Below are 12,437 nucleotides of genomic sequence, written 5' to 3' on the forward strand. Positions count from 1 at the left end.
TGAGCCCGGCTGCTGAGGTACCGGAGGCGCCTGAGGAGGCCGGTACCGCAGCGAGGACGCAGCTGCCCCCAGCAGGCGCTGGAGCGGCCCAGCCTCGGTCCCCGTCATAGGCCGCTGCCCGCCACCCCTCAGAACCTCGGTAGGAAACGGCCCGTTACAGCCCCAGCCCGTCGGGCCGCTGCCAGCGCGGCCGCAAACTACAGCGAACAGCGCACTCCTCGGCGCGGAGCAGCCTGCCTGCGAGCGGTGCTCAGCGGTGCTCAGCGGCCCTCACCCCACCTCGCACACAGCGCCGCTCCCAGGTGTGCCCGCCCCCGGCATCCTAATTGATGGCGCTGACAACCAATCGCTCAGGAGCAATCTCAGCGGCTGCCCAATCACCGCTCCGGAAAGAAGGACGCGGGTGGTGTCCGGAGGACAGCGGGCTCGGTGGCACCGCGGCTGAGGAAGGGCGAGAGCGGAGAGGCAGCGCGGCAGGGCTGCGGTGGGGACTGTCACAGGGATGGCGGCCGTGAGGGAGTTAACCCCTCTGGGGAGGGCCGCGGGCCCTTCCGTAACCCCCTGAGCGTTCCTCGGCGCTGCGCGCAGTCGCTTCCCCTCCCCGCGGGCGGGCCGGCGCTGTCCCGGCACTGCAGTCGCCATAGAGACCGTGCCGCACGCCATGGGGCGGAGGCCGGACCGGGGGGCGCCGCTCTAACCCCGCCACGCGCCGCGGGGCCCGCAGGGACTCCCCGTGCAGCTCCGTACCGCTCTGAGGAGCCGCCGCCGCCTCGGCCCCGTTCCAGGTGAGGAGACGCGGCGCTGCGCGGCAGCTATCGAGCTTACCGCTTCCACTTGCGCGCCCGCCGCCGTGGGCCCTGGCAGCCCGGCGGAGGTGTCCCCGGGGGCGCTGCGTCCGCCTCAGCGGATGCAGCCCTCGGGCTCCGGCGGCCGAGCCTCCGCTGCCGGCCTGGCCTCAGCCGTTGTTGTTGCGTGGGAGCCGCTTCGTGGTTTGTCTCTGCGGGAGCGGGAGTTTGCCGGGCGGAGGAGCTGCGGGAAACCGGCCCGAGAGGGGCTCATTGCAGCGGGGGTGTGGGACGGGCGGTCCTGTCTGCGGAGTTGGGGTGGGCAGGCTGGCAGGCTCCAGCAGCGGGCATCACCGCCCCGGCCTCTACGGAAAACTCAGATTTATAGGCACGAGATTTCTTTTTGTCCCTCCCCCTTGCTGCAAGGAGGCAAACGGTACAGTATTTACGTGTTCTGGTGGCGAACCGACCCTGTTTTAAAATAGCTGGCTCTGTATTTCCAGTTCCTAATTGTGGCGTGCGTGTAGCGGTTGCATTTGTGGGCACGGCTAGATGGGGAATCGGTCTGTCTCTCCGTCGTCTAGCGCTTGAAGTGCTGGAGCCATTAGCAGCAGTTGCATCAATATATGAATACAGATATGCCTGGCTAGGCCGCAGACGCCCTCACTACGGTGATAATAGTAAACATATAAACAGTATACAGACGACATTTAAAAACCTTTATTATACATACGTTTAGCTTTTAAAAAAAAGCAAGTGAGGAAATGTTCCCGAGTCTACAGATGATCTGTGGAGCTGTAACTCCACGCAGATATAAGCAACTGCATCCTTGTACTTCTGTTGTCACTCCAGAGCAAAAGCAATGAGAAGACAAAGATCAGCACGAGTTTCTAACCTCTGGTGTGAGCCAGAGCAGTTGGGAACAACCGCTAGTGTGAATGGGGATGGATTTGCAAACATTAACAATATTAATGTGTTATTCTGGAGGTGGGAGTGGACACAAAGGAAAGACCCCTGACTATAGCGCAGCCTTTTGAGAACCTTCTGCCGTATTTATAATTAGCTGGAAAGGACTAAAAGAGTTATGAAATAGGTTGTAGTCACTTTCTTCATTAAACTGTAGGTGCAGAAACAGTTGAATTTCAGCTTAAATGTTCAAAATGAGTAAGCTCTCTTGACAGGAAGGTTGAGAGTCCTAAAATAAAACATACTTTATTTATTTTAAAACCGTGTTAGCCTGAGAGTGAGTGATTAGTTTCCGTGTTGTGTTTCTGGAAAAAATGAGTAGATTTTTATATATATATTCTGCGTAGTTAGTGCCATGTCTCTACTGAACACATGCTGTGCTTGTAGGTGTCTTAGTTCATTTTATCTGTTCTAGCTGAGAATACTGAAGAGTTTGTTTTGCTGCTTTTGTCTGATTTTTGGATTTTTTTCGGGGGCGGGGGGGTGTGTGTGTCGTCTTAATGATGTGAACTCAAGGTACAAAGGTATCCAACATTTTTATTCTGTGTTCAGTTGCATAGAACACTTTATTGATGGTGATTCCTTTGATTTACAGTGGGAATTACATTTGATTAAATATTAAAACTCCCTTAACCTGTTAAACCCGAAGTGAGCCTGTTAGCATTTGTTTGGCATGCAAAAAATTACATATAGGCAAGTCTGACCACAGTAGTATGTATATTCATTGGTGAAAAGTTATTTTGAAAACAGTGCATCAAGATACAGTTAAAAAATGTGAAGATGGAATCAATTATATCTGAAAAATACTTTGGTCTTCTCTGATGTGTTTCTGATGTACCATTGCTCTTCAAAACGTCCTATTTTGGAAATGGTGGGGTTAGAGTGAGAAGAACAAATTGGGCAACTAGAATTTTGTGGTGTTGGTAAGATTTAGTATAGTCACTGTACTGCTACTGTGTGCTGCAGGCTCTGTTACCTCTAACATCACAAATGCCAGAGAGGGTTTTTCACTGATTAAATCAAAGAAGATTTTTGAGTACGACAAGGGTTGTGAGTGGAGGTTTCCCTGTTCAACGTTGATTTCTGCATTGTCGGCTTCTGCTAGTTCTAGATAAATGTGTACAGAAGGTTGAACGCTTGCTTAGCATGTGAAGTTGCACTGTATGGTACATTAATATACTACTATGTTTTCTGTGTTACAGAAGAGTTGTTTACCTAGCAAGAATGAATCTTCTGTTCTACAGCAGAAGACTGACAGTTTCTGCGTATTCCTGTGTGTTGTGTTGTCTCTTTCTCCTGCTCTGGGAAAGCACTACACAAAGCCTTTGTGTTTGGCTAGAGGGGAGGAGAAACAGCTGCTTTTTCAATATGAGACACCAGGATTCCTAGTGGCCTCACAGGGATGTGTTGCTGTACGTGGACCAGCCACTGTCCTTCCTTCCTCATTGTGTTAAAGCACTTTCTCCTCACAGCAGAGAAACCTGAGCTTCGTTAGCTCACAGAGCAGTGTGTTGCGCCATGGATCCAGCAGATCAGTCTGAGGAGGCAGTTGTTAAAGTATAGGCAGTCAAGAATCAAAATTGACTAAAGGCAAGGTGTACATTAAGGAACTGGAGATCTACAGATCATGCTGTGTTTAAAAAATAATCAATATCAACTGAATTTCTTGTCCATGGTTGGGATGAAAGAAACTTGTTTGAATGGTTTATCTTTTATTTGCTTTGATTTTGTTTAGTATCTAGGCTACTTAAATGGGAACTAAACATGTTAGCTATAAGAAGAGGAAATAAAATTTAATTCAGTTGGATGAGAGAGTACAACTAATCAGATGTTTCATTTTTCTGCTATTTGTGCACAAATAAGAGTGCTTTAATGGTTGTACTGTGTTGTGTCACGCTGGTAGAGGAAAAGTTCACTTCCCTCTCCTTCTTGTAAACACTGAATATTATATAAAGTGGCTTTTAGTAATGTTTGAGGGAATCTGGTAACTTGTTTTGTTTTTACTTGGGAATTGTCTTCAAGTTAGCAACTGCTTATTGGTTCTGAAAAAGGGTTTTGTTCTGCTCCCCATCACTTCCCAGGTAACCGTCAGATAATGTTTGTTACTTCTGTCGTACAGTCTCTCAGGGTATTAAGGTTTTGTGAGGGCTTTAGCAATATTTATTTGTTTCAATGTTCTTCAGCAAGGTAGTAAGAACAAGATTGCTTTGTTGTGTGGTGTATCAGCAGGATGTATCTTGTTGCAGCTGTTAAGTTTACTGGTATAATAGTGCTTCACGTGCCACTCTGGGGGAGCAGTGTAGCTTCTGAGCACATTGTGTCTGTTAAGTTTCGCAGTGTTGGAGTATTAAAAAAATAAAGAGTGGGTGATGTGTAAATGGAGCATCTTCTTTTCAGCATCAAGCTGGTGACTTTTTAGAACGTATTTGTATTTTTATTTTATTTTGAATAAGGTTACGTAATTTACTGTCTTGAAATAGTTATTTTCCTGCCTTTCTCTTTGTCAGCATCCTGAGTTAAATAGATCTAGAACAGGCATTATCAACTGATTGAAATTGTGTTAGATGATGAATGGCTGTGCTGCTCAACGAGTTTCATTGAATGCCCTGCCTTCATGTGTGACATTTTGATTTTCTGTTTCCAGTAGTCCATAAAATCAAAATGTAACTCACTAAGTTGAGTCAGGCTAGAACAAATCTGTTGTACTCTGAGACCTGAAGGAGAGGAATTGATACTGTATCACGATCCTTTTTCTGCATGAAGTTCATCCACTGTTTTGGCAAGTTTAGGGATTATTGTGGTAATCATGACTGTTTGGGTGAAATAATAGTTTTACAGTTTTGAGCAAGATGGTGTTTCCAGTGGGGAAACCTGTTAAACAGTTTTCTGGATGGAGAAAAATTATGAAAGAATCACAAGATAGATGAGCGTGAAGAAAGTATTTATTGGTCTTGTGGGAGAAATGTGCTAGCTAACCCAGTCTTGACTAGGTAAGAACCAAGAAGTTGGTGCTGAAGCTGAAGAAGAAGCCATAAGCCTCCCACAGTAAAGCAGATGCATGCAGGAAAGCAGATGTATGCAGGAAAGCAGCTCCCTTATTGACTGTCTGGTGCTGATTGTCATTTATTTATAGCTATACATACATATTATCATATTTGTCATGTGTTAGCTCCTGCAGATGAAATTGCACATTATTGTTGAAGCAGTCTAACAGCCAGCTGCTGTTTATAAGTGGCAGATGATGTCCTCTGTGCCTTTTCCAGTACCCGTTCATCTCTGAGCTGCACTGATTCAACTCTCAAATTGATAGAGAATGAGTGTAAGAAGGGAGTTATTTGTACTGCTTTTTTGCTGAGACTGGTTTATACATCTTGCTAGGTCATGCTGTTAGGTTCAGCTTCACCCTGTCTAGCTGACATAGTAGTCCCACATCCTTTCTATTACTGTTGCCAGGGTGCTCAGCCAGTTGGTCTTTCTGCCTTTTGTTAGCTGGGGGAGGAAGCAGGAGAAAGAAGAATGTTTTAATTGAAAAAGATGCATTGAGGTGATGTTGCAGTCCCTTCTCTGTTGATTAGAAGGAAATTTGACCAAATCCTAAATTCAGGCTGAACATTTCTCCCTGTTGTCCATATTATTCTTATGTATATATTTAGGTTTGAGCCATCAGTCACATGGCAGTGCTTCTGTACATATCTCCAAAGACTGGACTAACCTTTCCTTGATGAATCAATTTTCCCTTGACCTCCCTCTGCACTCAGGGAGCAGCTCTACTTTGGCTGGCTTGTTGGAATTGGTAGGTAATACTTCGGTTCTGTCTTGAGGACCTGCATCAACATTTAACAGCTCCCTGGAATATTTTTTTTCCTGGAGTAAAGGTTTGGACAGAATTGGTAAGAACTGGAATCCTGGTCCTAAGAGTAGTAATAAATAAGAATATAGTTATTACCTGTATTATTACTATTCTAGGTTCCTAGGATTAATAGAAAAAAACAGATGTACACAGATATCACGCATAGCATTGTATGTTTCCTGTTTCTCAGTAGAGATCTTGTAACCCTGCTTGCCATAGCATTGCATATCCACCATGTTCTCTTACCGAGTAGAAATTAATTTTTATTTAAATAATAATTTCAAAATGAAGAAGTATCTCACCTCAGTTGAGAATTGAATATCCTTAAAGCAAATTCCATGACTGTTGGTGTATTAAAAATAAAGAGAACCCCCCCAAACAGGCTACAGTTTGTGTTGAGAGAACTGTATCTCTTAAGTAAATTCAAGAATCTATACAGTACTGTTATTATTTTAGAGTTATTACACTTTTGCCATTATGGTGTCATGTGTTACTATTCCTGTAACTACCAAATTAAATCTGCAGTCAGTCAATCTGAAGTAAAACTTCTTTAGTTTTAGGCATTTATTTCTATTGGTCAAGTGCTTAAACATTCAAAATATAGAAATGTGGCAGTTACAGGTAAGCAATACAACCAAGATTATTTTTAAAGCCCAAGCTTTAATTCTGAGACATTTGGTATTCGATGTCTTTATTTACACGCAGCCAATATTTCTTCAAACATGTGATAGCAATATGGATTATTTGTTATTAAGTAAGGATGAAATGAAAGGCTGTAATGGTTTTTTTTTGAAACTGCTGTTGTGTTCTTAGGAATAGTTTTATGTGTGTTTGGCAGATATTTTAAAACTGAGCTTGCACTCTGTTGCGCTCTTCTGATTCATAAGAAGTGTGTATAACTTTGGGGAGTCTCTTGATCCCCATATTTATAATACATAAACTTCCTGGTTATTATGCCTTGTCATTCTGCCATGTTTTATTTCTTTCAGCTGATCCCTGAACTGTTGAAAAGTATTTTTGCGGACTTTAGGCAGTCTCTAAATTTGCCTGAGGTAATTCTCTTTTTCATAATGAACCATACTTGCATAGCTAATTTTCATAATTTATCTTGGCCTGACTGCTTTAAGACCAAGGGAACTGTTGTGGTTATTGAAGCTACCTTTGTGCCTAACACCAGCTTTTCTTGGACTCCTCTGAATTACACGTGATCACAGCAGCTGAATAAAAGCATATAACTTGGAAAATAATTCTGTGTCTTTTGAGAATTGTCAGCACTGAGGAATCCTCTGAAATGATTAATGAAGTATTCTAATAGTAGAATATTGACTAAAATAAAGGGCCTTGGAGATCTTTTTCTGTTTGTAAGTAATCTAAAGGTTCATCCTTTTACTTATGATTTTAAATGTCAGAATGAAGATATTTTGTAATTTCTTAAAGTGATTTTAATTGTATAATCTGAAGAAACTGAGCTTCAGAATTTTAAAACTTGATATAATATTCCAGCAGCAATCCCACAGTAAGCAGCCAGAGAGATGTTACGATCTCCCTTAGCATTTATTTGCCTACTCATCCATAGTAGCTCTAACCTTAACACTGCAGCAGATACATTTATCAAAAGTGACTGATTATCTGTGTCGGGTAGGGTGATGTATAATGTTGTCTTTTATCCGAGTTGGAACATGTGTCATTTGATTGCAGGCCATTAAATAGTTGGCACAGTTTGTTCTATACCACTTCCTGATCTCAGTGTTAACTATAAGCATAATCTTATTTTTCCTAGTAAAAAATGTTTCAGTATAAAGTCAGGAATTGATTCATGGGGCTAATTGGAGAAACATTCATTCATGTAACTTACAGTTATATTTTTTGACCAATTACTTAATGTGTGTTCTATCAATTTTCACCTCTTTAGTTTCTTTAAAACAGACTGTGCTGTGTGGTATGAGCTTAGATATCTTGGGAAGCGTAAGTGCCATAATAACTACTGTGTTTATAGGCCAAACTTGTAATGTCATCATAAAAAGTTAATTTGACAGAAAAGGATTTTAGTTGAATGGCAGTAATTATACTGTCTTCTGTTAATTCTTTAATATGCAAGTCCTCTATTTTGCTGGGAATTGATTTCAGGCTGATGGCCCATAGTTACCAAAGCAGGGGGTTTTTATCCTTCCCAAACGTTAACAGTGACTGTCTTATGGAGTTTACTGTATTTCAGGAATCTGAAATTCAGTGAATATGGTGAACTAGACTCACCAGAGGCAAATCATGCTTGACAAACTTGATCACCTTCTATGAGAAAGTAACCTGCTTGCTTGATGTGGGGTGAGCGGTGGACACCTGGGTTTTTCCCAGACTTTCAATGTGTTTCTCACAGCCACCTCCTAGAGAAACTGATACATTATAGTCCAGAGAAGTGGCCTGTGTGGTGGGTGGGGCACTGGCTGACCAGCCACACTTGGAGGGTAGTAAATAGCTCCTTTTCCAGCTGGTGACCTGTCTGTCACTAGTGGCTCCCCCATGGATTGATATTGGGCCCAGTGCTGTTTAATAACTTCATAAATGATCTGGATGATAAGGTCAAGTGTGCCCTTATGAACTGTGCTGATGATGCCAAACTGAGTGGGCAAGTGCTCAATTTGGAAGGGAGAGCCACCCTACAGGATGATAGACTGGTAGAGAGTGGGCTAAGAAGAACCTTATGAAGTTCAATAAGGACAAATGTACAGTCTTGTACCTGGGGAAACATAATCCAGGAGTGCAGCACAGGCTGGGATCTACTGCCTGGGGAGCAGCTCTGTGGAAAGGGACCTGGGGATCCTGGTAGTCACATAAGTGAACAGTGTGCAGCTACAGCACAGAAAGCCAACAGGTTTCTGGGTTACATCATGAAGTTTATCACCAGCAGAAATAAAGAAGTCATCATCCTACTCTACTTGGCACTTGTCAGGCCACACCTGTGTTCAGTTTTGGTCCCTGCTATACAAAACAGATGTGGGCAGGCTGGAAATGGCCAAAAAGATGACCAAAAGACTGGGAAGCTGTATGAGGAAAGGCTGAGAGAACTGGATCTGTTCAGCCTGAAGAAGGCTCAGGGGAGACCATATCACCATGTTTCTAGTATTTTTAAAAGGTAACTACAAAGAAGATGGAGACTCCCTTTTTACTAGGAGTGACGTGGAAAACATGAGGGCTAATGGGTACAGTTGCTCCTGGGGAGATTCTGAATGGACTCAAGGAAAATTTTTCACTATGAGAACAATCAGGCATTGGAGTAATATCCCCAGGGAAGTGGTGGATTCCTCAACACTGGACACAGTTAAGATTCAGCTGGACAGGGTGCTGAAACATCCAGCCTAGATCATGGTTTGCCAAGAAAAGTTGGACCAGATGATCCTTGAGGTCCCTTCCAGCCTGGTATTCTGTGATTCTGTGAATCTGTTGGAACCTGCAATGACAAATCAGAAATCACCTTGAAAATTCTTGTTAAGACACAAGTTCCTCTCAATCTGTCTAACTTAGTAGCATCTGACTAATATTTATCGTGGGTATACAAGATGCGTCATCACCGTGAGGCGTTTCCCTGACCCACCGTTGCTATCCTTGGGGTGCCCGCCCGGCGTTCCCCCCTCCTGTGTCTCTCCCGGGCAGCGCGGCCGAGCGGAGCCGAGTGCTGGCCATGGTGCTGACCCGGCCCGGGCCCGCCCTGCCCGCTCTCGGCAGCCGCTGCACTCTAACACGGAGCGTGCCACCCGGGCACCGGGCGAAGGGTTAATGGCTTCCTTCCTTACTAATAGTAACCAAAATAGTAGTAATCTTCTTTAGGTTACCACTGACTGTAGCATCTTGTTTTCACATAACGTTATATGCTGGGACTTGCGCAGAAAGTCGTTACGCAATTGCTACCTGTACTGGAAGAAAAATACTGTGAAAGAAGTTTTCCCAGAACCACAGCTCTTGGCTTTTTAACAGCCCCAGTCATGCTAAACTCAGCATCAGAATCAGATTCCTTGTCATTCAAATGACACCAAATGTATGTATGCTATCTCCAAGCAAGAGACACAAACTTTTCAAATGCACTTCTATGAAGTTTCACTAGAAAGTGAAACTTGAGCAATCACTGTGCAGCACAGTCAACTTTCAGACACTGTACAAAGGGCAAAAACATTAATCTGCCTGTAGCTGAACAATTTTCACAAAACACCTGTTCTGTCATCTCAGCTGTGGCCTCCAGAGAACCCTATAAAACAGCCTTCAAAGATGAACCTGGAAAATAACCCTAACACCTATAAACAACTTCCACTTTATTACAGACATTAGTTTCATTTTTTTCTTCCATGTCCCACTATTTTCTGTGTTCAGTCTTCCCCACACGACTTTTTTTTCTTCTTGTGTACTTTAAAGATGATTTGTGATAGCACATTTTAAGTTGTTATTAAGCATAACCCTCCTTATTTTAGTGATTTACAAATGCCTTACCCCATTTAGTAAGTATTAGGGCATATTCATTTGCATCTCTATGTAGTTATATTGCCAGATTTGCTGCCATTTTATGTAAGTAGTTAAGGTTAAAACCACGAATCCTTATAGATACAGTTACGAGGTTCTGTATTCCATAAAATATGTAATATGTATATGTCACATACACATATATATGTAAATAATTTAAACACATATATGTATACATAATGTAAAATCATATATATGTGATCTGTGGATATATATGTTATATACAAAAGTATGTTATATATTATTTTTTACAAGATATGTTAGTGTAGCAGTATTATAAAGAATACTACCTTTCTGATTCCCTGCGTTACTTTAGTGCAATTAGCTTTGGTGCAGATACACCTCAGAGTCTTGATTCACAGCAGAAGCTCCTAAGCTTTGGTGGCCTCATTAATGATTGTGAGAAAATAGTAACAAGAACTGTGAGAAGCAAGACAAAGGAGTGCCACTGTCCTAGAAAGTGTTTTGAATGTCATTTTTCTTCTTCTCCCCTATTCCCATCTAATTCCATTTCCTCAGGCCTTTCCCGGTGAGAGGCTTGGATGCCTTTCTGCTGTGAGGACTCCATGGCTCTCAGGCAAGAGCCTGAATTTCTTGAGATGACTGCTGGTCTGTGCACTGTATCTATGAATTGTTTTCTTTTAAAATCTGTGGTATATTGTGGTAAGTTTGCTTCATTTCTTATATGTCTTATGCCGTATGCATGGCAATTTAATTTCACATGTGCAGAAAAGTAATCTAGTTAGTTGGTTAAACTGGTTTCATTTTTTGAGGGTAGGGCTGTTGTTCTATCCATGGGTGCTGTTCTTTTCTTTAAAACTCAGGTATAACCTTTTTTTGATTTCTCAGCTTTAAAATTGTTCCTGAGCAATTGTAGTAGTTACTGAACTCATTACTAACTCCTGGACTGAAGCAAAGCTACTGGACCGAAGCAGATTAAAACCACTCTGTGCTTCAGTACTTCAGCCTTAGATGAACACTTAGATGCATTTTCAGAAGTTTTACTTGAGACTTGAATCTCTTTTGTTGTTCCTATCGCCAGCTACCTCAGCTCAACGAGCTTTGCAGGGACAGCTTGTCCTTTTGTCAGACTTGACAAGTGATAATAACCAACAAATGGATTAAAAACCATACTTCAGATGTTGGTTTTTTTTTTTCCCTGCGCTGTAGGGCCTTGTAGGGTTTTAAATATTTAATGATGTGGTAAAAGCCTAGTCCTCTCGGGAAGGAAATTTTGTGTCAGCAAAAGTGTGTGATCACTTCTCTAGCAAACGATAGATACAGAAATCTTTGTATCATCCTTTCTAGTATGCAGGTAGTGCCAGACCAAAAATAGGTGTGTACGTGCTGAATGTAATTAGAAGAACAAAAAGCCTTAATCCAGTGACAAGAACTGAACAAAAAAGCCTGCATGGTATTGCATGTGATCAGGATTTGCCTGTCTAATGTGTTTCCTGTGGGAAAGGTAGCAAAGATTAGAGTTGAGCTAAAATTCAGAGATTTATGAATATATGAATTATGTTGAGCAATATCCAACCATTTACAAGAGTGAAAATAATGTTAAGAGGTTTGAATACTGTATCAAGCAGCAACGGATTTATAGGAATTCTTGTCACCTTTTTCGTCAGTTTTACATTCTAACCTATCTGTGGAATGAAGTCCTTTGTCTTCCCTGTTATTTTATAGGAATTGTTTGTGGCTGTTTATGAGATGTAAACACAGTATTGAAAATTCCCTGGAGTAACCTAAAGTAGTTATGAAAATCACAGTTGTGGCGGTTTATACCGTTATTTCTCTTGATACTCAGACCTTAGGCAGCCTAAAAGTTTTGTCCTGTCAGCTATATAAAATTCACAATCATGTTTTGCTGCTGCGAGAGGTAACAACCAGTTTTTAAAGGAAAATTTTCTTTGTATTCAAACTGTAGTGTTGGCTACCTGACCTTCAGTGAGTTCACAGGCATGAATTTTCATTGTTAAAGATCTGACTCTGAGGCCTGCACCAGCTTTATTAAGAGAAAGATAGCCTTGAGATTAGGAGAAGTGTATTCATGTGTTGGTTCTCTGCATCCAAGCTATAGAATTATTTGAGTAATGATGAGAGGCATTTCTGAGTCTTTTCTGGAGCCAGATAGAGGGAAGAAAACCCACCCCTTGTCTAATCAATATTGCTAATCAATCAGCAGTCAATTGCTGATCAATAACTAGTATTTTATCATGTTGAAGCTGAGTAACAAAATGACATGGTAACATGATAACAGCAGAGATAATGGAGTTGTGTTTTTAGGGTTGGCATGGATGCACTTGGCATGACTACTTTGGCACCTGTAG

At 42.2% G+C, this 12,437-nt stretch overlaps 1 protein-coding gene across 4 annotated transcripts in view; it reads left to right on the forward strand.

Annotated features, from left to right (window-relative positions):
* Positions 1–271: 271 nt before the first annotated feature.
* TTBK2 (tau tubulin kinase 2) overlaps positions 272–12,437 on the forward strand; it is a 95,479-nt gene continuing 83,313 nt past the window's right edge. The window contains exon 1 of one of the 4 annotated variants that reach the window (XM_062635678.1): positions 272–785. The gene's annotated coding sequence lies outside the window, so the exon portion shown is untranslated. Of the gene's footprint in view, positions 786–10,695; positions 10,771–12,437 lie in introns of those variants that run through there. The other 3 variants (XM_062635676.1, XM_062635679.1, XM_062635677.1) reach the window with 3 other exon arrangements.

The sequence above is a fragment of the Pezoporus occidentalis genome, unplaced genomic scaffold (assembly GCF_034315485.1).
Source record: "Pezoporus occidentalis ecotype Australia unplaced genomic scaffold, CSIRO_AGI_Poc_V1 ctg46, whole genome shotgun sequence".
NCBI classification, from domain to species: Eukaryota; Metazoa; Chordata; class Aves; order Psittaciformes; family Psittacidae; genus Pezoporus; species Pezoporus occidentalis.